The sequence below is a fragment of the Lutra lutra genome, chromosome 4, assembly GCF_902655055.1.
Source record: "Lutra lutra chromosome 4, mLutLut1.2, whole genome shotgun sequence".
Lineage (NCBI taxonomy): Eukaryota > Metazoa > Chordata > Mammalia > Carnivora > Mustelidae > Lutra > Lutra lutra.
Genome location: NC_062281.1, coordinates 69,138,425 through 69,161,818, shown reverse-complemented (window position 1 = coordinate 69,161,818; position 23,394 = coordinate 69,138,425). Strand labels below are relative to the sequence as shown.

The window sequence follows — 23,394 nt, the reverse complement described above, 5'->3', positions numbered from 1 at the left end:
GATTTAGCAGCCCCTGTGGCAAGAGTTCTCAAACGTCAATGCAGAGGTTGGTAAAGTTTTTCTGTAAAGGACCATATAACTAATATCTTCATCTTTGCAGCCCACAGAGAGTGTCAATTAAATATTCTTTGTTTTTATTTGTTGTTGTTGTTGTTGTGGCAACTCTTTAAAAACATGGAAACCATTCTTAGCTCACCAGCTGTACAAAATCAGGCCCCCCGGTGATTTTGGCCCACGGCCATAGTTTGTCAGTCCCTGCTTTAGGGCATCGGAATCACCTAGAGGGCTTTCTGAGCCCACTCCAAAGTTTCTGATTCATTGGTCAGGGTGGGATCCAAGACTCTGCATTTCTAACAAGTTCTTATGAGATATTGATGCTGACGTTTTGGAGACCACACGTTGGGAACCACAGCCCTGCACGGTTCCTTTGTCTTTATGGGCAGAGCTGAATCTCTTGCACATGCGCGTTCCTGCAAGAAAAGGAAAAGAGTCAAGAAAAAGTCTCTTTAAGTATGTGACCAGGAAATTGTACACATCACTTTCACTTGCATCCCATTGGCCCAATCTTCATCATATGGCCATGAATGGCCGCAAAGAAAGTTGGGAAATGTGAACTATAAATGGATGTTCGTGAGTCCTGTTACAACTCAAGAGGTTTTATTATTAAGAGGAAGAAGGGGAGAGTTTGTTTTGCAGAACAGTTAGCAGATTCTGCCACACCAGGAAAGTAAGGACCAGTGGATGTTCTTCCATACTTTTTCACATTGACCTTACAGTGTTTACCCTGGGATTTATTGCAGCATCTCTCTGCTATGTTCACAAACAAAAAGGAAACTCACGGCGTACTATAGGGACCGTAAAGTATATATAGAGGACAGCTACCACAAGGAGTTATTTAAGCTCCCATTTTCTAAATAAGTATCTGTTCTGGATGCCCCTCCTGATGCTAAAAATTCTTTAAGCTTAAGGTCCCTCAGGATTTTTAGACTTAATGAGTTTCTAGAAATTTACCAATGATTCGTGGCAAATAACAATAATAATAATAATAAACCTATTTCCTATTATATAACAAATCAATATCAGATAATTTAAGTGTAAATAAAAAATAATCATGAGATTACCTTATTAAATTTAAAAAATATATTTTTGGAATATTTATGTAATCCTGGTGCAGGAAAACACTCTTGATGATGGTAATGAGACTACCAATAAGGTAAAGAATGTCTGATTGACTATAATAAGATAAGTCATATTCCTAAATATTTCCTCCAAAAAAAATCAAAACCACAAAGACCAACAGACCTATGGGAGAAAAATCCTGGCAAAAAAAGTAACAATAAAAAATGCTAATACTCTATCCAGGGCACATGTAAGGCAATTCTCAAAAGAGAAATGTACACATAACCAAGGAACATGGGAATATACACTTATTTTCAATTATAAACAAATATATTAAATAAAAATGGTAATTTATTTTTTCAAATTAGTCAATGTTATAGGGAAAAGGTCACACTAATTCTATGCTAATAGAGATACATTTGCAGTTTGGTTATATTCATCAAAAGTTTTAAACATGTATTATTGTGGACAGATAGTTAGAATGGCCCCCATGACCCTGCTTCTGGGTGTTCATGTCCTTATGTCATGCCCTCCCCTGCAGTATCATGGAATGTGTAACTTATGCCAGCCAATAGAATTAATACAGAAAGGGGAGAAAAAAGATACACATGATTACATGATTATGTTACATAAGATTTTAACACTTGTCTTGCTGGTGTATGTTTCTCTTGTTGGCTTGAAGTAGCAAACTACCATGTTGGAGCAGCCTCTGTTAGGAGGCCACCTGGCAGTGAACTTTCAGCTAACTCTAGGAGGTGAAGGCACGGCACCCTCTAGCCTATAGCAAACAAGGGCTTTTGGTCCTTCTGCTGCAAGGAAATGGATTCTTCTAACAACCAGAGTTAGTTTGCATGTAGATGCCTCCCAGTATGGCCTCAAGTGAGATCACAACCCCCATTGGTGCTTGACACCTTGATTGGTGCCTTAATGATGGATCAGAAAAGTGGCATCCAGACTCTTGACCCACAACAATTGCTACCATGAAAGTGTGTTGTTTTAAGCTAAGTTTGAGATAATTTGTTATGCAACAAAATATACTAATATGTGTATATTAACCCCCAAATCCTGCTTAGCCACAAGGATACTACTCATTATAGCATCTTATAGTTATGAAAAATTAAACAACTAATATATGCAAAAACAGAAAATTTGTCAAATTATGGAAAATCCATACAAAGGAATATAATTCAGCTAGCAAAGACTGCAATGAAAATAAATACATATTTTTAAAGAAAACTGTTTTAAATACAAATGAAAATGTAGTTTCTAAACCAACTTGCATAATCAATTCCCACTTTAAATTTTTAAAGGTTTATGCATGTATAGAATATAGTGCTTAAAGTTACATACCCAAATGTTAATAATAGTTTTCTCTGAGAGGTAGAATTATAGATTTTTTTTTATTATAAGACATATATTTTTACAGTTTTCAATACTAAACATTTCATGTCTTTGCAAAACAACCAGAACCTAAAAATGAATTTTAAATGCAAAATGAAGGGGAGGAAAGAGTCCCAGCTCCATGAAAAGAAAAGGTTAAAGTCCAATGCAAATGCTAGTTATTTATGGTTATTAAATATAAGATGCATATGTCCCCAGATGCTAAGAATAATGACTACCATTTTTGAGCATTTACAATGAACCAGGCACGTGCTAAAAATTTAGAGTGTATTTGCTTGTTGAATTGTGGATAAAAGGTTAGATTTATCTCTTGTGTTCACAGAGAAGGGCAGCCCATATCCTAGGCATTCTGCTACTCTTACCTCTACTTTACCCCACACGGTAAGGTAGTTAACTAGAGAGGCACATTATGACCAAGAGCAAAGGGATCATTGGTTACCCAGGACCTGGGTCAACTCCCTTAAATGTGGTCTGGGCACTGGTCCCAAATCAGGCAACTAGTTTTGCCATTGCACAGCAGTTCTCAAAACCTTGCAGTTTGGGTTCCAAGGAGCCAGAGAGACGTTCTTTATTTGTTGTGGAGTCTACCACAAAAATAGAAGAGGCCCTTACCGCACACTTTCCCGTTGAATGACTGAAAACAACAGTTGCTCTTACAGATGCATGGAAAGAGCAAAGATATTTCAGTAGGCTTGAGGACAAGCTAAAAATTACCAGCTCCTCAGGAATTACTCATTCTGCTAGAGAACAATTGAAGGTTAGCTCTTCCCAAAAATCCATCTCACTTTGCAAACTGAAGTTAGTCTTGATTTAATGGACCTAGGCAGTCATGTAACATTTAGACCTCAGTTGTCCTCCCCATAAATTGAATTTCTGTTATTTTCCTTAATTAGAGGCTAGTCAGGATGATCTCTTGGTTCCTATCAAATTGATGGTATGTGATTCTGAAACAGATTTCTTCATCCAGGTGTTTTATTAGTTAAAACTTTTTTTAAAGAAGAAGTCTGTAAGACATATCTATAACACTGACTCAATGAATGAGTAAAGCTTTCAGAAAGATTCATATATAGGAACTTTGGGCTTACCAAAAGCCCTTGTACAGGATTTCCTCTTAATGAACTCTACATGTTTCCAGTACAATGTTTTCAACTGACCTCCCAGTAGAGTTCCATGGTCCTGCGGCTTGAAGGCAAGTTCCCTGCTCTTCCATGAGAGCAAGGGAACCAAAAACACCTGCTCTTTGATAGATTGACCACAGAGAATCAGTTCTTAGGAAGGTCACTTTTATTGCTTTAAGTCAGTCTAAAGATTTTCTGTCTGAGAAAGTACAGCAATGACATCTGTTCATTCTTCAACATAGACCGGCCCTTTACCCATGATTTTTCAATATTTAAACAAACAGCCAAAACAAAGCTGTGCATCAGTGTTAACCTTGTAAACTTAAAAGTCTGCACCTGTACAATTAGTAATTAGCATATTCAGTAACAAAGCTGGTAGGTAACGGGTGACATTCACACCTCTTAATTGGTGCGATTAGCAGTCCTTTTGTTGTCAACGATTAGCAGCTCTCCTCCAGTGTAAAATGCCACAGGTAAAGGGGCATTGGCGAAGGGAGGAGTGAAGGGGGGAAGGTGAGAGTGAATAAAAGTTTGTAAAACAGATTAATCTGATCTAGAGGGAAGAAAAAATAACCTCACTACAAAAAAAAAAAAAAAATGGCTAAAACTGCCAAATGAGTAGGAGCATCAGTGATTGTATCTCCTTTCTTCTTCACTGATGATGTAAATCTGACTTTGTGGAAAAAAAAAATTGACTCCCCCATTGCGTTGCAAAATGGGAAGGTCTCCCTTTCAGTAAATTTAATCATGAATGGGAAAGTCAAATTAATTTTGTTTTTAAACGAAGGCCGATATGGCTGGGGAGCTTTCGCTCTCATAGCAATACGCTATAATATTTACTAGGAGATTCTTGACAACAAATAACCTCTTAGGTTATTAAAATAGAGCCCAATTATACAGGACTCTTCAGGAATACAGGAAACAAGATGTATTTCTGCATTTCTTATTTAATACTCCTCTCTTCTCTTTTTCAAAAAAATAATAGCAGGCTCCCCTTCAGCTCCTTGAGTAACTTCCTTATGTATCTAGCATTGAACCCTCATCATTCATGACCAACCTACTTTTATTTAGGTTTCCTAGAAGGCATGGCCCTGTATTAGTATCAGTACTGTTTTCAGGTTTTAGCTTCCAGGCCTGGCTTTTCTATAGTTTCCTCAAAGGTTTGTCTTCTTTTCTTAAGGACATGGCTTGGTATGAACCATACAGAAATGTTACTGTTCTCCTATTAACTAGAGGCTCCAACATTTCTTCATAATGGGAGGGGTTACCGTGTTGTCATTCTGGGACCGAAATTTGATATAATATGTTTGTGTGCTCTACAAGGGCAAGAATTATGTCTCTTCCACCTATAAACCACTAACTTCTAGCCCATATACACCTTCAATAAATAGACATTACTTACAGCATGTGAACGCTGATGTCAATGAGATTTTTCTTTCTCCTAACTTCCCTTTCACATTATACAATTTTGGTTTTTACATATTTCTTCTGGGGTAAGGATGAGCAGATTATTTGCAATGCAAGTTGAATTTAACACAAATATGTACTTCGTCCTTATTTATAGACTCGTCTTCCTTAGTTATAGGCTCATTTTCCTTAGTTATGCATTCTCCAGTTATTAGTCAAAATAATGTTATCTGGAATAATGATTATATTTTTCAGCTAACTTGCTGCCATGTAAATATATTCTGCCTGATTGTATATAAGCAGGAGTATCATGCATGAAATCTGAGAAGTCCTTAAATAGGTACAACTGTCTACATTCTTTCCTCTTTCTTACTGGCAAAGGGAAAAATGATGCTTAGAGCTCTGGAAGCCATCTTGAATCATGTAGTGGACAATCATGGACTAAGGATGGCAGAGCAATGAGATAGACAGAACCTCAGTTTCTGATACTCCCAGCTCTGTGCTACATATCATATTTATTTATCCATGAGACAAAATTCTGTCTTTTTTAGACATTGTTACTTGAATTTTCTGTCACTTGTAGTAAAACCTGGTTCTAATACATCCTTCTGCTGGTAAGGTTGGTTGGATAATTTAGTCAGGTTAAAACAACTTAATTTAAACTATTCTTCCAACAGACACAGTATATAAACTTGCAAAGGCTGATTAAATTTCACTAGGGCAGATCTTTATAAAAAGAATAAGTAACATATGTAAATATCACATCCGAATTTAAATACAGTATTTAACTGCCCTAGATTTCACAATGTATTCATAGCCTTGAGAGGGGATAAGAAACCACTTTATAATCCATTGATCCTTGTAAATTCTGTTTACATGTGTTTTTCAAATATGACATTTTTGTGTTGTGTTGATGGTCAAGAGCTCTGAATTATAAAATATCCTCCATGAACACTCTGGAGAAGAAACCAAGAAGTGGTCTGTGACTTGCAAGCCCCTGCTGGGGAGGAGGGCAGTGCTTTGGGAAAGAATACCCATTTGTAAAAGCCAATGGATTCTTTTTCTGAAATGGCTGCTGGATACCATTGCTCTAGTTCAGCGCTCGCTAGCTGTTGAAGCTTCCTCTCTCCTTTCCTTCTACAAAACCTTCCACATTCGTTCTACACATTCCCAATACATGCTGGAATTAACCCTTTAAAAATAACATCTGATCATGTCATTTCACCATGAAGACACTTTGATTCCTTGTTGCCTCTAGGTTGGTGTAAATGGCTTGTACTTTTTCTGTCTTATCTTCCATGAACTTGCCCTGTCCTTCATCACACTTGGTCTATATTTAAACATGATGAAAATTTCACCTTGCTTCAAATATGCCATGCCTTTCACGCCCCTGCATTTGGAACAGGGCATTTTCTGTGCCTGAAATAACACCCGTACCCCAAAACTTGCTTTTTAGAAGGTTCAGGATGCATCTCATGGATCTAATAGCCTTTGCACAAAAAGTTTCAAAAGCCTTTGTCATGACTACACACAAGGTGAGGTGAACCACTCCTTCCCTGACCCATATTCTGCATTTTGTTCTACCCCATCATAGCACTTATGAGCTGATATTATAATTGATCAGTCTTCAAATCTGATTCCTCCTGTGTGAAATGCTGGAGCTTTTCTAGTACTTAGGTCAATGTCCATAACAGAGTTGCAAATGGCTATGTCTTGCAGAATGGGCTAGATCCATGGCTGAGACAAGGTCATCCCAACAAAAAGCATTTGTGTTTAAGTGTAGGTTAAGGTTTGTATGATAAGGGGAGAAATTAGGTGTACTATAGGACTTACGTAGATGTTTTCAACTTCTTGGAAAAGATATTCATAGGGATGAATATACAGAAACATGCATGAATATCCTCTAACCCGCAATATCTTTCTTCCTACCTTGAAGAGAAATTCAGCATTCCTTAGAGCTGAATTTTCCTGGAATTAAAATTATGGAATCATAGAATTGTAAAGCTAAAAAGGACCTTAAAAATTATTGACTCCAACTTCATGATTTATAAATGAGAAAACTAAGGCCCAGAGAGATTAAAAGATTTGTCAAAGGACATCCAGCTAGTTAGTGTCAATCAGATCTGAAATCCTGGTCTCTTGACTCCAGTGTTCTTCAAACATTTCAATCGTCAGTCCCTGGTTAAGGACAGCCAGCAGCTGTGAAGCACACGGACTTTAATTTCAAGTTAAATCAGAGCTAAAGCACAGATAAACCCGAGGGTTTCAGCTACAAATTAAACAGGTGAGAGAAGATAAGTGAGATTATTTGATGAAAATTTTTAAATCATACACTGTTAGAGTGTAAAAGTCCAAGCCCCCAGTTTTCATAAATGAAAATGAGAAGGAAAGGAATTGACTTTCTCCACGTCAATCATAAAGCCAGAGACAGAGACAAAACAAGAACTTTGAATGTAATTGTGACATGGACTTCACAAATCTCCTGTAGATAAAAGGAGAGTCTACATAGAATAATGGTCCTCTCTTTCAAAAATATTGGAGCCTGGGGCACCTGGGTAGCTAAGTGGGTTAAGCCTCTGCCTTCAGCTCAGATCATGATCTCAGGGTCCCGGGATCGAGTCCCGCATCAGCCTCTCTGCTTGGCGGGGAGCCTGCTTTCTCCTCTCTCTCTCTGCCTGCCTGTCTACCTGCTTGTGCTCTCTCTCTGTCAAATAAATAAATAAAATCTTTAAAAAAAAATATTGGAGCCTGTGGCTGGTCAATTAATTAAAAGTTAGATAAATTGGAAATTGGTTTTAAAAAATGATACATACATACCATAATAATCACAATAATTTTATTTTAATTTTAAGCATGAATGTATTCTTATTTTCCATATGTAGATAAACAAATTCCAAAAAAAAAAAAAAAAGTGAATGCACATTGGCTTAAAATGATACAAAATTATTATCCTAAAATTCTGGAGGTCAGAATCCAAAATGGATCTCACTGGGATAAAAGGGTCTGTAGGGCTGCAGAGCTTCATAGCAGCCTCCCATGGAAGCTCCAGGGAAGAATCTGTTCCTGGCCTTCTCTAGCTTTAGACTTCCCCAGAATTCCCTGGCTCATGGTTTCCTCCCATCTTCAAGGCCAGCAATCACCTCTCCAGCCTCTGTTTCTCTCATTACATCTCCTCCTCTCACTGTGACTCTACTATCTTTCTTTCACTTGGGATTATATTGGATCCAACCGGATAAACCAGGATAATATCTCTATCTCAAGATCTTTAATTTAATCACATCTGTAAGGCCCCTTCAGCCATAACATACCACAGGGTCTGAGGATTGGGATGGGATATCTTTGAGGTTGGGGATGGGGGCACTATTCTGCCAACCACAACATGGCTATGTGATTGACATTTTCTTTCCTTCCTCAGTCCTTCATAAAGTGTATTGTCTACTATTTCTAGTGTGTGTCTTTATGTTTTTTTTAAGATTTATTTATTTATTTGAGAGAGAGAAAGAGAGAGAGCACATGAGCAGGAGGAGGGGTAGCAGAGAGGGAGAGGAACAGAGAGAAGCCCAAGCAGAGCAGAGCCCAACACAGGGAGCCTGATCCCACAACCCCGAGATCATGACCTGAGTCAAAATCAAGAGTTAGATGCTCAGCAAACTGAGACACCTAGGCACCCCTCTACTGTGTATCTTTAAAGTTAAAGTAATACTTTAGAGCATTTGGAAAGCAACCTGTTTAGAATTCTTCTGGGGCGCCTGGGTGGCTCAGTGGGTTAAAGCCTCTGTCTTCGCCTCAGGTCATGATCCCAGGGTCCTTGGATTGAGCCCCACGTCAGGCTCTCTGCTCAACAGGGAGCCTGCTTCCCTTCCTCTCTCTCTCTCTCTCTGCCTGCCTCTCTGCCTACTTGTGATCTCTCTCTCTCTGTGTCAAATAAATAATTAAAATCTTAAAAAAAAAAAAAAGAATTCTTCCAAATTTGTCTCTCAATTTTTTTTTATGATGTCTGTCCCTCAACCAATTTCAAATTGATTTTTGATGTGATTTGTCTTTTTTGGTCCTTCTGAAGTATTGATTTAGCTGTTATAGATACAATTCTCTATTTTGCACTCTTATGTCACTGGTTGATATACTAATAAACACACAATTACAGTAACAAGTTCTCACTTAAACAGTTTTGAGGACAAACAGAACTTGGTAAAAATTGCTTCACTGTGGGACACAAAGGTGACCAGGTTGTTGAAAAGGGGCTGACAAATCCCTGGTCCTCAGTGTGCCCAGAAATAAATGAAAAGTTTTCTTCGTCTAGTAGATTGTATACATGACCGTGGTTTAAGAAAGCTTCTATTATATAAAGTGCCTTGTATACTATATATATAAGGCATTCTATAGATATGAACTATCATTATTATTTCTGCTTTTGCTTCAAGATCTTATATTAAGAATTATACAAATAAACATTTACGATTGAATATGGATGATGCATGCCAGGTGGAAAAAAGCAGTCTAGGGATGCCTGGGTGGCAAAGTCGGGTAGGTGTCTGCCTTCGGTTTGGCTGTGATCTTAGGGTCCTAGGATCGAGTCCCACGTCTGGCTCTTTGCTCAGTTGGGAGCATACTTCTCCCTCTGCCTGCCATTCCCCTTGCTTGTGCTCTCTCTCTCTCTCTGAAAAATAAATAAATAAAGTCTTACAAAAAGAAAGAGAGAAAGAAAGAAAGAAAGAAAGAAAGAAAGAAAGAAAGAAAGAAAGAAAGAAGCCATCCAGAAATTAGCCTGATGACTAGGGAAAGTCAGAACAATTTGAAAAAACTTTCCACTCAAGCAGGATAAAATCTAGAATTAAATTAAGTTAGTTAACAATATAGTCAAGTTTCAATCAATAAAGTCTTTAATTATAATTAATGGTTTATTTCCTTTATTAATCTGCTTTTAAGCCTTCCCACTATCCCTCTGAAAATTTAGGTTTAACTGCCTAACTAAAGAGCTATTTTCAAAAATATTTAATTGGCTGGAAAGAGTGTATTGAACTCTTCTTTCAGTTGACCTATCTTTAGAAAACTGAGCTATTTGGCTCATTAAACTATAAATGTATCCAGGCATCCTCGTGAAAGCATATTTTAACTCAGACTGAGTAGTGCAGGGTAGAGCCACATACTGATATTCTGAGATAGTAAACACAGATAGTAGAATGTGACAGTATATGGATCAAAAAAAAAATCAGTACTAAATCTAGAGTTGAAGGGTCTTTCCATAGATGTGTTCTTTTGCCCCCAAACTCTATTTGTTATTTTTGACTGCTGAGTCAGGAACTGCCTCCATTTACTAGGTTGCTTAGGAGGACAAGAGAGATTCTAAGTGACCATAAGAGGATTGGCTCCTAAGCACAAGGTATACCCACCAACCAAAGACATGCGTTTCTTTATCCCTACCCAAAGCACAAGCAAAGCACTCCTTCTGTATCAGTTTCCTGACACTACCACGACAAAGAACCAGAAACTAGATGAATGATAGAAGCTTATTTTCTCACAGTTTGAGAAGCTAGACTCCTGATATCAAGGTGTTGACAAGGTCTTGCTCTCTCTGAAAGTTCTAGCAAAGACCTCTCTCCTAGTTTCTGATAGTTCCTTGCTTGTGATAACATAACTCCAGCCATTTGATGAGATTCTACCTGTGTGCATTATCTGTGTCCAAATTTCCCCTTTTCATCAGGACATCAGTCACATTGTTTTAAGAGCCCATGCTATTCCAGTATAACCTCATCTTAACAAATTACATCTGCAATAAACCTATTTTCAAATAAGTTAATATTCTGAGGAACTGGGGGTTGGGATTTCAGCATGTGAAATTCTGGTGGACACAGTTCCACCAATAACACTCAGTGGAGGGAGCCATCATAATCATATACTTCATACTAATTCTCCAAATAATTTTTAATGTTAATAACCAGTACATGGTCAAATTTAACCAGCTGCCTTAGTAATAACCATAATCATAAAAATTATAGGCAGTGCCAGTAGAAACAATAAACAAATGAAAGATTAATAAAATAAAAGTTGGTAAAAATTGGTGAGATCTGTTATTAGCTATGAATAAGAACATCACCAGTAAGAAAGAAGGAATTAACTGAGAACATGGAAATATGAGAAAAGCTTTTATTTTTTTAATTTAATTTAATTTTTTCAGTGTTCCAAATTCATTGTTTATGCACCACACCCAGTGCTCCATGCAATATGTGCCTGGTGGTGGGTATTAAGGAGGGCACGTGTTGCAGAGAAAAGCTTTTAAAAAAGAAAAAGTAGAAGGAATAGATCAAGTATAAGGAAGATAAGTAACAAGAAAAGGATGTCCACTCTCACCCCTGTTGCTCAACATAGTGTTAGAAGTTCTACTCACAGCAATCAGAAAAGAAAAAGAAATAAAAGTTATCCTAATTGGTAAGGAAGAAGTAAAACCATTCACTATTTGCAGATGACATGATACTATGTATAGAAAACCCCAAAGACTCCACCAAAAAATTGGTAGAACTGTTAAATAAATTCAGTAATGTTGCAGGATACCAAATCAATATACAGAAATCCATTGCGTTGTTTTTAAGATTTCATATAGTTAATTAAGAAAGAGAGCATGAATGGAAGGGAAGGAGCAAAGGGGGAGAAAGAGGGAGGTGGAAAGAATCCCTTAGAGCAGACTCACACTGATCATGGAGCCAGACACGAGGTTCAACCTCAGGATCCCAAGATCATGACCTGAGCCAAAACCAAGAGTCAGACACTTATTGACTGAGCCACCTAACCACCCCAAATCTACTGCATTCCTATACATTGATAATGAAGTAGCAGAAAGAGAAATTAAGAAAGTAATGCCAGTTATAATTGCACTAAAAATACCAAGGAATAGACTTAACCAAGGAGATAAAAGATCTATACTTTGAAAACTGTAAAACATTAATGAAAGAAATTGAACATGACACAAACAAATGGAAAGATATTCCATGCTCATGGATTGGGAGAAGAAATATTGTTAAAATGTCCATACTACCCAAAGAAATCTACAGACTTAATGCAATCTTTATCAAAATACCAACAACAATTTTCATAGAACTAGAACAAATAATCCTAAGATTTGTATGGAACCACAAAGACCCCAAAGAGCTAAAGCACTCTTGAAAAAGAACAAAACTGGAGTTACCACAATCCCAGATTTCAAGATATACTTCAAAACTGTAGTCATCAGGGACACCTGGGTGGCTCAGTTGGTTAAGCAGCTGCCTTCGGCTCGGGTCATGATCCCAGCGTCCTGGGATCGAGTCCCACATCGGGCTCCTTACTCGGCAGGGAGCCTGCTTCTCCCTCTGCCTCTGCCTGCCATTCTGTATGCCTGTGCTCGCTCTCTCTCCCTCTCTCTCTCTGATAAATAAATAAAATCTTAAAAAAAAAAAAACTGTATTCATCAAAACAGTATGGTAGTGGCACAAAATAGACACATAGGTCAATGGAACAGAATAGAGAGCCCAGAAATAAACCCATAATTATATGGTCAATATTCAACAAAGGAAAAAAGAATGTGCAAAGGGTAAAAGTCTCTTCAACAAATGGTGTTAGGAAAACTGGACAGCTACACACAAAAGAATGAAACTGGACCACTTTCTTACGTCCTACACAAAAATAAACTCAAATGGATTAAGGACTTAAATGTGAGACCTGAAACCATAGAGAATCTCAGAAGAGGACACAGATAGTAATTTATCTGACATTGGCAGTGGAAACAATTTTCTAGATGTGTCTCCTGAGGCAAGAGAAACAAAAGCAAAACTAAATTATTGGAACTACATCAAAATAAAAAGCTTCTGTACAGTAAAGGAAACAATCAGCAAAACAAAATGACAACCTACTGAATGGGAGAAGGTATTTGCATATGATACATCCAATATAGGGTTAGTATTTAAAATATATAAAGATTCTCCTCTGCACCTCAGCCCCATCCTTGCCTGGGTCCACGGCCACCTAGCTCTACCATCTTCCCTCCCGGCCTTGCCAGAGGTGGGATACTGCCATAACAGAGCTTTCATGGAGCATTTTCCAGAGGGCTGATAAAGACAGGAGCCAAGAGATATCAGACAACAAGCTTCAGCAAGCACTGTCCGACGGCACATGGACTCGATTGAATCCAGTGACTGCCGGGTCAGTCATATCTATGTTTGACTGAGAGAGCAAGGCTGGCATGAACTTCAGCAAGTTCAGTGGCACCTGGAAGTACATCACAGACTGCAGAACTTCTTCAACACCTATATCAGGAACAAGTCTGAGTGACTGACAAGAGCAAGTTAAAGTAAGCTCTCTCAGGATACCGACTCTCTGACCATTTTCACAACATCTTCATTTGAAAGATTGACAGACAAGCGTGGGCGCAGATTGCATTTGATGACTTCATCCAGGGATGCATCCTCTTGCAGAGTTTGACAGATATATGCAGACATTATGATAGGGATCAGGATGGCTAAATTCAGGTATCATATGAATAGTATCTGTCCATGATCTTCAGCATTGTATAACATTGACCTTTGCAAATAGCTATGTGACTTAGCGGAGGAAGACTAAAAAGGCCAAATCTCTCTTTAAAGAAATGGAATGCATATGCAGCTGAATACTGTTCTTCCTTAAGATTTTATATAATTAATATTTGGGGAACCAACTGTACCTATGTGGATAACTTGATTAAGGTTTTTGCAAATGTAAAAATAGTTATGATCGTTATGCACATATGAACGTTTGATTTCAGATTGTTCAATTGTGCCATGACATAAGATAGCATAATATTTCAGATATCCTGGATGCAAAAAATTCATCATGTGCATTTCTAGATAGTTCCAGTTCTATAATGGAAAGCCACTTTTATTAGTCAATAAGAATTTAAAACTAGTACAGGATTTGTACAGAGACTTTTATATGCCTCACATTTTTAAAATGGGGTTTAATGTATTTGACTATGTGACATAAGCAAATGCACCCTGTCAAAATATATATATATATACATAGGCATAGATATATATGTGAGTATGTGTATATATGTGTATATATATGTATATATGTGTATATATATGTATACACACAATATATATATTATATATAAAATATATATATACACACACTATATATATACACACTATATATATTATATATATTACATATAATATATACATATAAAACTAACACAACTCAACCCCCCCAAAATTTTTTAAATGGACAGAAGACATGAATAGACATATCTCCAAAGAAGATATCCAGATGATCAACAAACACATAAAAAGATGTTCAACATTACTCATAATCAGGGAAATACAAATCAAAACCACAATGAGAAATCCCCTCACACCTGTCAGAAGAGCTTAAATCAACAACACAAGAAACAACAAGTTTTGGTAAGGACGTGCAGGAAAACAAATACTTGTGCTCTGTTGGTGGGAATGAAAACTAGTACAGTCACTATGGAAAACCATATGGAAGCTCTTCAAAAAGTTAAAAATAGAACTACCATATAATCCAGCAATTCTATTATTGGATATTTACACAAAGAATATAAAAACACTAATTCAAAGGGATATATGCATCCCTATGCTTATTATATCATTATTTACAATAGCAAAAATTATGGAAACAACCTAAATATCCATTGATAGATGAATGGATAAAGAAGATGTAGTATGTATATACAATGGACTATTATTCAGCCATGAAAAAGAATGAAATCTTGCCATTTTCAACAACATGACTGGGTCTAAAGGGTAAAATGCTAGGTGAAATAAGTCAGAGAAAGACAAATATGATTTCACTCACGCGTGGAACCTAAATAAAACAAATGAACAAAGGAAAAAGGAGAGGAACAAAAACCAGACTCTTAACTATAGAGAACCAACTAATGGTTACCCAAAGGGAGGTTGGCAGAGGAATGGGTGAAGGAGGTGAAGGGGCGTAAGAGTACACATCATGATGAGCTCTGAGGAATATATAGAATTGCTCGATCACTATATGGTACACCTGGAACCAATATAAGACTGAATGTTAATTACACCAGCAGGTAAAAAGAAAAGGAAAAAAAATCAGAAGGAAAGGGTAAAAAAGAACATGCAGGGGTACCTGGGTATCTCAGTGGGTTAAGTCTCTGCCTTCATCTCAGGTCATATCTTAGGGTCTCTGCTCCGCATTGGGATCTCTGCTCAACGGGGAGCTTGCTTCCCCCTCTCCCTCTGCCTGCCTCTCTGCCTACTTGTGATCTCTCTCTCTCTCTGTGTCAAATAAAAAAATAAAATATTAAAAAAAAAAAAAAGAACATGCAGTGTCCTGTAGGAAAGCTTGGTTATCAGGTAAGAAGATATTGTCCAAAGACTGAGTGCTGTAATTTACAGCTGGCTCCATATCCTATCTCAAACATCACAGCACCTTTTATTTTATCTCTGATGCCAGGGATTAACCTATGGTGGTGACGGTTTAGAAGTGAAGGTTTAGAGGTAAAGGTGGCTATGGAAAAAAAAAGTCTATTTATCCGGTAAGGTACAAAGTAGTATGTGTCATTTATAATAAACATTTAAATGAAGGACAAGTACAAACTTTATTTTTAATTAATTTATTTAGTTAGATAAATAAATAAATAAATAGCACAAGTAAGCAGAGCAGCAGGCAGAGGGAGAGAGAGAAGCAGGCTCTCTGCTGAGCAGGGAGCGCAATGGGGGCTCGATCCCAGGACCCTGGAATCATGACCTGAGCCGAAACCAGCTGCTTAACCAACTGAGCCACGCAGGCACCCCCGTTTTTTTGCTTTGTTTTGTTTTTTGTTTTAATACAAACTTTTTTCAATGAGACAGGTGTCAGAAACAAATATTGAATGCATTTGTCTCAAGAATGCAATAGACACTAAATCAAAAGAAAACATGTTTTTCAAAACGTCCAGGGTTTTACAATCCTTACATACCAAGTGTCTTTTTCTTGCTTAAGAATTATTAAAATTTGTCATCTTTCTATAAGGCCTCAGTTACCTAGGATCATTCAATAATTTTATGCATAGTTTAGTCCACAAATTTTTTTTAAGTTTCCTTTTTCTAGCAACATTCCCCAGATGTGTAATATATAGTTCTATGTGTTAGTAAATGCAACTTACTGAACTTACGGGCACCTGTGTTGGAGAGGCAGGTGGTTTGGGACATCAGGTTGACTCTATTAAACATAATAAACCATAATGCATCCTGGAGAGAATTCTCATTATTTGTCTTTTTCTTCCAAAAAGGGTTTGCAGAATGTGCTGGGGCAGAGCCTCCTATACCATGTAATTCCAAAGTAATTATTAAATTAAAGGCATAAAAACTTTATCTTGGTTTGTTATTTTGCCTTCAATAAAACTGTTATCAGCACTAACCCACTTTGTAACTGAGTAGCTTTTAATTTATAAGGGCATACCATTTTATCAAAACAAAATATTTGCTACTAAAGATTACGAATGTACAATAAATAACATTGGGTTCTATTTTTATTCTCTCATAACCACAAATAGAACTTTATGCCATTTTTTTCCAATACCTGATATATTAGTTGGGACTTTGGGTTACAATTGCAAAAACCAAATACAATGTAACGTAAGTTTTTTTTTTTTTTTTAAGATTTTATTTATTTGACACACAGAGAAAAATCACAAGCAGGCAGAGAGGCAGGCAGAGAGAGAGAGAGGAGGAAACAGGCTCCCTGCTCAGCAGAGAGCCCGATGTGGGGCTCGATCCCAAGAACTGAGATCATGACCTGAGCTGAAGGCAGAGGCATTAACCCACTGAGCCACCCAGGCGCCCCCAATGTAACGTAAGTTTTAAAGAAGAAAGTTATTGGCTCATAAATGTGGCAAACCTGAAATTGCATACAGCATGGCTGGGTCTAGGAATTCAAATGACTTTGTAAGGTCTCTGGGTATCCATCATGTAATTATGTCTTCTTTGGCTCATCGTCTGTCTTCTCCTGCCTGACAAATAGCACACCATCTGAACCCCAGAAATACCCAGTACTCATAAGTGGACAATCGCTTTGTTTTCTTGTTTTTGTTTTTTACTTTTTTTTTTTTAAGATTTTATTTATTTATTTGGCAGAGATCACAAATAAGCAGAGAGGCAGGCAGAGAGAGAGAGAGAGGAGGAAGCAGTCTCCCTGCAGAGCAGAGAGCCTGATACGGGGCTCGATCCCAGCACCCTGAGATCATGACCTGAGCCAAAGGCAGAGGCTTAACCCCCTGAGCCACCCAGGCACCCCTGTTTTTTACTTTTTTTCCCACAGATTTCCCGCAAGCATTGCATCTTACCATGCTGATACTGCCGCCTCTGACCCAGATATTACTCAGACCAAAGATTGTTATGTAATTGCCCGCAAGCATAGTCATCTTTATCTACTCTATCTATGTCATGAGGAAGAGAAACATGTTCATTTACTTTAGAATGGATTTTCTGTGGCTATCGCTCTATGCTGGAAAACATCTGGAAGAAAGCAGAAGAAATCAAACCAACAGCAGCAACAACAGCATCATCAACAGAAGCACCAGCCGTTTGAGTATTTCTAAATGCCTGGGCTATAGTATTAAAATACTGATTTGTTGATTGAATTTTTAATTGTCCTGAAGATACTTGAGTTCTACAACTCAAAGTGTACTTACAAAAAACAAGCAGCTAATGGTGTGTAAAGAAGAGTTGGCTTAATGGTCATTGGGATCTTTCTCCAAAGACACAAAATCAGTCTAGTAACAAGCATTTTAGAATGAACAGGGATCTTGAGATATATTTTCAAGATACCAAGAAATCATGGGGGTGTTGACCAGTGTAATTCAGTCTCCTAGCAGTGGTTTATAAATTTGATACTTTTTAAAAATCCTGTCTGTGGGGCGCCTGGGTGGCTCAGTGGGTTAAGCCTCTGCCTTCAGCTCAGGTCATGATCTCAGGGTCCTGAGATCGAGGCCCGCATCGGGCTCTCTGCTCAGCAGGGAGCCTGCTTCCTCCTCTCTCTCTGCCTGCCTCTCTGCCTACTTGTGATCTCTGTCTAAATTAAAAAAAAAAAAAAATCCTGTCTGAGTTCAACAATACCTTATGTTATATAATAGACTATTTTGGAGGAAAACAAGAAAGTGGTTTACAATAAGGGTAACACTATCTTAGAATCCTGGGTGTAAGATGAGAACTTTTCCATATTATTACTATCAACTTGAATTTAAAACACCCGAGATGTTCATCTACATGTTATAAGGAATCACCTGATGAAACTTTTACTCTGTTGCCTTACACATAGCACTTTCACTAGACAGTATTTGAATCTCAACTTAGTAGAATTAATAGGATTGCACTATTTATACCAACGTCAAGCTGAAAGTATATTCAGAAAGTCAAAATATTCATTTCTTCCCTGTTATTTGAATCAAGAAGCTTCAGGACCTTGGTATTTAAAATGAAATTTGTGATGTATTCCACCAAATTCTCATTTACAAAAGAAGCATCATAATATCACTGTTTCATATGTTAGTGAATCATCACCCTGAAAAGTAATAATAGAAAAGAAACAGCATAGAAAGTCATCTATTCTTGTGAATGCAAGTGAGAAAACATCTTCTGATTTCATCTTTCACGATATTCAAATTTTACACAAAAGAAAACAATGAAGGCAAGTTTGAGCTCTTTGATTAAACTGACCAAACTGCAAGACGTGTTTCAAACACACAGCACCAGCATTTATATCTATACACACAAGCTTCACATTCACCATTGTAAATGTTGAATGGTAGTAAAATTAGCAATCCCTTGGTTCTAGGGATTTGGTTTTTGAAATCAGAAAACAGCTTCAGCTCTCAGTTTAAATAAACACTAGGGAGATGTATGAAAATAGGATAAAGGCCAGTGATGAGGTATTTCCCCCAAGATCTCTTTCAATGCTGTTCTTAAACTTACATGATGTAGGCCATTTGCTTCCCTAGCCATGCTCCAGTGGAGTATGGTCTATCTTGGACTTGTCCTAATGTTTGTCACCTACTTCTGGAGACCCAGTTGTATCACATACTTGGACAGACTAATGGATAAGGGGTTAAGGATCTCCTGATAACACTAGGTCTCCTAATCATTCTTCTAGCAGCCTATAATTTCCTTTTGTAGTAATCATATATCTATGAATTTCTTATTTATTAATCATATTCCCTATAACACCATATAAATTCCATGAATCCAGAGGCTTTATCTGACTATTCTTCTCTCTATATTTACTGCCAAGAGGCATGGTACCTAGAACAGAATAAGTGTAAAATAAATATTTGCTGAATAAATAAATGAAGCAATTTCAAGCAGTATCCTCTCCACTCGATATAAATTTATCTGACTTTCACAGGAGAAGAACAAGAGATGCAGAGTAAGATGATGTTTCACCAAATTGCTTATTTTTGAAAATGCGGACTATTAGGCCCTTCCCCTAGAGCTACCAATTCAGAAAGTTTGGGGTGGAATTCTAGCATCTGTGTTTTGAACAAGTTCCCCCAGATACTACTCATAGTGGAGCAAGTTGGAAGACTCCATTTTAAGGATTTCACCTTAGCTTCATAATCCTAGAATGTTCCTCTTTGTCAGTGATCTGAGGATCTCTGGAATCCTCATAATTCCTGTGCTTTTTTAAAATAAATGTTGATATTATACTTCTTTGTTCTGCCCACTTGCAACTTGTTGATTTGACATTTATAATTTTGACTACATGGATGAACCTGCCCATCTCTGGGTAACTCTTTGTCTCAGGCATGAAATTTCCTCTTATGAACTATGTGCCCCATCTTCAGGAAAAAAAATTCCAGCTAGTGTGTGAGTCTGGCTGACCACTCAATGTGTACAGATAACATGATTTGATGGCTTTGCATCGCATGCTTTTTTACTCTAGGAAATTGTGTTTTGATGATGTCCACAAACAGAGGCTTATAGTAGACATTTGATGTTTTATTCTTTCCAGTATCTTTCCTGTCTTCTAGTAAGAGAACCCAAATTTTGCTTTAGAGGAACCATTTTTAATCACGTGACATGGCATAGATATGATTGACTTCAGCCCCAATTTTTTTTAAAGATTTTATGTATTTATTTAAGAGAAAGAGAGAGAAAATGAGCAGGGGGGTGGGGCAGAGGGAGAGGGAGAAGTAGACTTTCTGCTGGACAGGGAACCTGACCCAGGACTCGATCCTAAGACCCTGAGATCATGACCTGAGCCAAAGGCAGATACTTAACTGACTGAGCCACCCAGTCGCCCCAACCCAAAATTAAAAGTGGTACCTGGGGGCACTTGGGTGGCTCAGTTGGTAAAGTATCTGCCTTTAGCTCAGATCATGATCCTGGAGTCCTGGAATTGAGCCCTGAGTGGGGCTTCCTGCTCAGAGGAGGGCCTACTTCTCCCTCTGCCTGCTGTTTCCCTGCTTGTGCTCTTTTTCTCTCTCTCTCTCACTGTTGCTTTTTCTCATATAAATATTTTTTTTTAAAGGGGGTAGCTGATTGGCTTAAACCCACTAGTGGATCCCAACCCCCTCCAACCAAGTAACTGGTTGATGACAAGGCACAGAACCTAAGCAGAATCCATGAAGCAGAGGAAATGTTTGCAAAGGCTTTTGGTAATGAAAGTATTTCTCTTCCATGGAAGTTACCATAAGAAACATTGCCTTTCCTCACCAGTGAGGGGTGAAGATGTAAGGTCTAGAACTGCTGGGGCCATTTTCAGACCTGAAGTAACGGGGCTCTCAGGGGCTCTGTGTGGAATCTGAGGATACAGTCAACATGAGGGACAGGGGAATTGAAACAAAACCAGTCCTGGATAACATCATATAATTTTCCAAGTTAAGCATCAATTACAGCCAGCTCTAACTTGCCTTTTCAAGTGTATGACCTAATAAATCTCCTGTGTTCTTAAGTCAGGTTAAGTTGAGGTCTCTGTGACTTGAAACCCAAAGATTCTTAACAGATGTAAGATCCATGACTGTATTAGAATACAACCCTTAATGGCCCTTGAAGGGGGAGATGGAGGAGCTGGGAAGCCATCAGTGGAACCAAAGTTGTACGTAGATAACAGCACACCTTCTGGAAATAGTGTGGTTTAGTTTAAGAAACAAAAATAAAACCCCTTCACGAGGAATGCTAAGGCCTACCCAGTACCACATTTTCCAAAGAAATCCATAAACATAATCTAGCAAAATATTTTTTCTGATATGCCAATTCATTATACGAAATCTCAGAATAATATAAAAAATTGAAATCGCATTTCATTATGTATTTCACTAATTGCCTTTATTGGAATGAAAATAAAATTACATGAAATCAAGATTAGCCCAGAAAATTCAGGGCATATGGTGGCCATATCTAGGGAACATCCACCTTGTTTTATTGGAATAAATTATTGTTAAAATGAACACACTGCTAGAAATGCTGTTACCAGTCTGCAGGTCATAAAGATAAAAAGAGCTAAACCAACCTCTCAGTGCTGAATTGGCAAGTGAAAAGATGCGTTCTGCACACAATAGGTATGCAGTGAATATATTTGACTGACAAGAACCCTGCTAGGACTAGCAGTGAGCTATTTAAGCCCTGCTGTTTCTTGTGGACTTTGCCAGGCTTGGCTGCAGAGTGAGGATTCTGTAGTCATTAACAAGAGCCCCAAGCTACGGCTCCTCTTCCTCCACTTCAAACTTTCATAAGCCCTACAGTCAGGTGCTGGGCTCTCATCAGTGACTGATAGGCACATAGGGTCTGAAGAAGACATTTTTGTACTGGATTATTTGTTGAGGAGAATAATTTCACTGTGCCTGTGTCAACAGGCTTGTTACTATGGAATTTGTAAATATATTCACTAAACTGTAAAATGATAGTCTGGTGTTGAAACTGACCTGCTTTTAACCTATGTGTTTTAGGCATCTGGCATCCAAAAATTCCACCGCACAACACAAATCAAAGTAGATGAAACCAGTTAGCTGAAAATAAAAATGAGGGTGATCAAGTCTTTCAGTTTCTGGAAGAGACTAAGAGAAACAAAGCAGAGACAATCTTTGAAAATCCACATTACAAAAGTTTTTTTAAAAAATATTAGGAAGTATATATAACGATGTATTCACGTATGTCATATGTACACACACACACACACACACACACACACACACACTGACCTTAAGCATTGATCAACCAAAGGTAGAAAGGTTAGCCTTCGTAAGGTAATTGAGCTCAGTAGAGAAGGAATTCTATTTCCAGAAATGGAGCTATGTGTTGTGGTTTTATACAGTATTTGCCAAAGAATTGGTGGCATGTGTAATCCTAATTTAAGCTTCAACATCATAAGATGACAAAAGATCACATTTTCTCGACTAAGCAAATTGAACATCTCATGCCCCACCTGTCCATGAAAGAACTCAATGTCCCATCTGCTGCATATTGCTCGTGGTCATTTTCCTGCATTTTCCTTTCCATTCCATGAATCTTTTATCATCTCTTCCCTCTAGACTTTTGACAGTAATAGAAGTAACTATCATTTATTGAGCATTTATTACGTACTAAGCAGTGTGCTACGAGATTTACATGCGTTCTCACTTTATCCTAACAACAATAAGGCAGGTGCTCTTCTCGGTCATTTTACAAATAGAGAAATTGAGGCTCAAGTTCATAAGCTAATAAATGGCAGAGTCAAAGTCAGGCTGAATTTTAACCCAGCCTGATTCCAAAGCCCATGCTCTAAACCATTACATAATTGAACTTTATTCCCTTTGGAGTTCTTTAAAGGATTTTAAATCTCTCTCAATAATTGTAAGGTAATATACCCCAATTAAATAATCTGGTTCTGATATATTCAACTGAAGTTCTTCTGATAAACCATCTAGGCTTAAAGAGAAAGGTAAAATGCAACAAACAATATTTGCACAACTTGTGACTTTTAGAAATGATTAATTATATTTAGAGAGAATCTGGTGGTTCAGACTCTAAGAGAACACACTGAACTTGTATTTTGCCCATTTTAGTAATGATTCACCAGGCTTTATATTTGATTCCAGCTGAACTTCATCAGAGCTATATCCAGGACATTTTTTTGTCTTTATCTGCCAATTTCATTTCATGTTCTCACTTTGTGTTTTTCCTGTAGAAATATTAATGATTTTGGAACAGAGAGATTGTGATGGTGGTCTTCTGAATACTAGTATAACAGTTTGACTTCAGATCACTCCTCTAGTTCTCTCTAGACATACCCAGTCTTTTTCTTTCTTCGTCATCCTTCTCTTATTTCCTCTCTCCTTCTTTCTGTCCCAGAAATTTCCCATACCATCATTCTTCTTGGGCCCCCAGGTCATTTTTCT

General features: G+C 37.6%; 1 pseudogene; it reads left to right on the top strand.

The window, feature by feature from the left end:
• The first annotated feature begins 6,511 nt into the window (after positions 1-6,511).
• On the top strand, positions 6,512-13,588 carry LOC125097275 (programmed cell death protein 6-like; annotated as a pseudogene).
• Positions 13,589-23,394: the final 9,806 nt, after the last annotated feature.